This window comes from Hydra viridissima, unplaced genomic scaffold (genome assembly GCF_058129835.1).
Source record: "Hydra viridissima isolate aposymbiotic clone 2 unplaced genomic scaffold, HvirCarnegie_v1 scaffold_15, whole genome shotgun sequence".
Lineage (NCBI taxonomy): Eukaryota > Metazoa > Cnidaria > Hydrozoa > Anthoathecata > Hydridae > Hydra > Hydra viridissima.
The window spans coordinates 2,556,113-2,560,225 of NW_028324314.1; positions in this window are offsets into that span (position 1 = coordinate 2,556,113).

A 4,113-nucleotide genomic window follows, 5' to 3' on the forward strand; every position below is an offset into this window, starting at 1 on the left:
TTGTTTAAAATTGGTATGCTACCTCATTGTTCAAAAAGAAAAAATTCTCATAAATGTTAATCATTGTTTTACATTTTATTATTTTGGTAAAAGACCTCCATCAAAAGCTTGATTACTCTTAATAAAAATAGCTCTATTCTCTTGACCACCATTAAGGCAAAAACGGGGAAGGGAGGTCCTTTACTAAAAACTTTTGAAACAAAGAAGGCTTATATAAAAATGGTCAGATTAATGCCTTATATAGTAATGGTCAAATGATCAGTTTTTTTAATAAATTTATTTGTGTGTATTTAATGTGTTAAAGACAATTTCCATTTTTAAAGAAACATGTATCAAGAGGATACCAAAAAATTAATAACTCATATACAATTTACGTTCGCTTTATATTAATCTTATTAATTTAAGTTCGTGTTATTAAAACTATTACAAGAATTTAGCTTTACTTTTTCGTCAATTTAAAGGATGACGAAGTGTTATTATTTTGTGTAAGTAACTAAAAACGTATTGTTTTGAACTTAGCAATATCGAGGAAAATGGTTCTGCCTTACACTGATATGACCTATGTCAGTTGTTAATTACTGAAATAATGTTAAATACTTGGTCAATTATTTTACCTCCGCATACTTTTTATTTTAGTTTTACAGATGGTTTAATTTTTTCAATTTGAAGGCGTTTTTCCAAAAGGGTATTAAGGTTTCGCAACTTTAAGTTGTGGAAAACAGCCACTATATTTTAAGTAATACACCGACCAAAACGGGTTGGTTTTTGCTAGTCAATAGAATCCATATAGAGGTTATCTGTTGCTTATAGAAGGAGACAGTGTTATCAGTTGGAGTTACCTGCTTCAACTAACTTTACTTGGAGACTCTGCAAAACCATCACTAGAGATACCTAGGTTTATTTTAGTTGGGTTTCAAACTGTAGAAAATGATGATCAGCTTCAAAATCCTGCCCTCTTTGATAATGTCAAAATACGTCACATTAAATGCCACTAATTATCCTACAGTTAATTATAATATCAATTTTACACAACAAAAGAATAGTAATATCTACGGAGACTCTGTTTCATTTGGATCATAGTTGTACAATATGGATAAACCTGTATCAAATCCACAAATAACGCCATTTGATTTTAACAAGTCTTCCATATTTTTTTTCTTGATGAAAGCAAGTTGAAAAAATAAAGTCATCTGTAACCAATACTCATATTAAATGCTACTTCTCACAAAATGTACTAGCAAATACTCAAGCTTTTGCAGTTGTTATTAGCAGTGGACTTGTCAACTGTCAATCTGATGGAGAGAAATTCTTACATTTAATAGAAATTTGAAGGATCAAAGGATCAATTAAATTTAAAAAGGACTTGTCATTTGATGAAAATAAAAAGGATTTAAAAAGGATTTGTCATTTTCAGTGAATAAGACATCTAAAAATTATTATTATCAGAAAAAAATAGTAAAGGTAGAAGATTGAGCAGAGCGCTATTAATATTTTCGTACAGATCAAAAAAGTTTTGTAAAATCTACAAGCCACATTTGCGTTTGTGGTGCAAGAAAAAAATTCAAAATTTTGTTTATTAAAGTCTCTAGAAACTGGAAAAGAAATTACTTTTCTTAGCTGATACAAAGCTACTCAATTTATAGGTTACGAATACAGAGCAATATCTTTATGGAATGGGCGCGTATGAAATAATAAAAATACAATAAATATTAAAAGAACCTAAACCATTGGGTTTAAAGTATTTATGAGATATTCATTTAGCATGATAAATGAAAATGATTTAAGAAAGTCTGTTACTTATAAAAATAGAAATTACATATCTAAAATTGCTAATGCTGCAAGGATTGCAAATCTAAGAGAAATTCGTTGCTAAGAAAGTCTTCCCTGATTAAACTGATAGATAACCCAATTAGCTTAATAAGAGCCAAGAAAAAAGAAAGAAAGATCGAGCTGATGAATTTAACATCAGATGCGAATGACATATTAGTTTATGAGTTAGGTTATTTAGTTGTATTTGATGATGAATTTGCAGATCCAAAGGAGCTATTAGTACTATCAGTTTTACATAAAATAATATGCACTCGTTTGCTGGGTTAAGTGGTTTGTCGAGGTTGATAAGGAAGTTAAAAAAATCAAGAGAAATCAAAATTAAAATAAATATAGATAAAGTAAAACAGACAAAAGAAACTCTCAAGAGTTAAACAAACCAAAAAAAAAAACTCCTCTTAGCGGAGTTTTACAACTATTTTTACCATTGATACTAATGTAGTAAAACGAATTAATGATAAAAATTTACAGCATCTTCAATCTACTTCTAAGCCTCTAAGATCAATAGTAAAATATTGTCTTTCTATTAACACAAAAACAAAGATTATGATGGTTCTAAAATTTTTTATGCAAGAAGAAGTATCAGAAAATAGTTAAAATTGTATTAAAGTAGTAGATGATGGATTTTCATTCTGATATAGAACTAAATTTAAAAGTTACTGATTTAGATGACTTCTATGGTACCATGGTTGTAATAATTATGTGGAACTTAATGGATATGGTAGTGGTCGAATCTTAAAACCGATGGAATCTATAAATTCACACTAAGAAATCCACTAAAAGCTGGCTCATACTACCTACTCCCAAGAATATAGGCTTCTAAATAGTTTATAATTAGCACTAAAAATGAGGATAAAAAAGCTCCTTTTATTCTGTATTACGAGCCAAATATCATAATGAGAAAAGTGTTGATTACTATTCTTTTTATATTACTGGTAGTATCCTGTAAATATCAAGAGACAAGTTTGAAAAAAAAAATTCAATCAAAGATTACGATTATACAAACATATCAATCAAAGTTTACGATTATAAGGATAGGGGAAAGGGTTACTAGCGCAAGTAAATGTTATGGAGCAGATTTGAGTAATAATTTATTACTTAAAAATGCCTTCCTTTAAAATTTATAAAAAGATGGTTAGAGTACCTTTTTTTGCATATGGTGACCTTCAATTCATTACAAAACCTATTGATATGTGTCAACCAAATCCTGAAAAGAGTTATACGAAAAAATGTTAAAAGCACGTACTCTCTAATATTTGTTATTACATGAAGTGTTTCGATGATAGTCTATACATTAGCAAACCGTTTACTTCTACTGCAATGACTGATGATGAAGATGTTGCTCACTGTTTGAGGAAAGATTGGAGCAAATAATTAAAAATAAAAATATTAAATTAAAAACATTAAAAATAAAAATAACAAAAGATAATCAGAAAAATTGTTTCGGGGATTTCTCATTCTTCTTGAATAAATTGTCAAATAACAGGGTGGACCAGCTCCCTCCTTTTGCTACTAATCACATTAGTACAGTCACTTACTTCTCTAACATTGTAAGGAGCAAATTCGTTTCATGAACAGCGATTGATAGTTAACGTTCACTTTAAGTGATATCAGACAACACAAGACCGCCTAACAGTTTTAGTAAAGAGACTTTGTAGTATCACTAAGTGCAGAACATCATTATTCTGACAGAAAGCGTTTGCTTAATTGGTGCTCTTTAAAATACTTAGTACCAAAAATATACCAAGAAATCATTCACACTGTGCCTTGTATCTACGAACACCTCAATCTGGTCCCGCAAATACGATTAGCAGCGTTTAAATTTTGTATACAGTTATGTGCCAATAGATTTGTAAATTATACATTAATAATTTTGGATCATTTATTGTTTTAGTGGTGAATACGATACCATTCAAATTCCTAATAAACATAATATTTTGATAATCGTTTACTTTTGAAGTTCTTTGATTAGAGGGAATCAAAGAACTTCAAAAGTAATCGATGATTATTTAAATTTGCTGAAATCAAGTATTTCTTTCGCTAAATTAAATTACAATTTTGATTAGGAGTTGTATAACAAAATTTGCACACACCACTTAATAAAACGGAAGTTAAATGATTTATACTACTGTTACTTTACAAAATCTTGAAAATAAGTAATAATTGTTTAAAAAAATCCTCAAAAAAAAGGAAAAAATAGAGAAAGATAAAGAGCGGGAAATGAAAGTGAGGAATGGTAAAATAGTAATGTTGATCAGATAAAAATCAATAACCCTCAACCATATA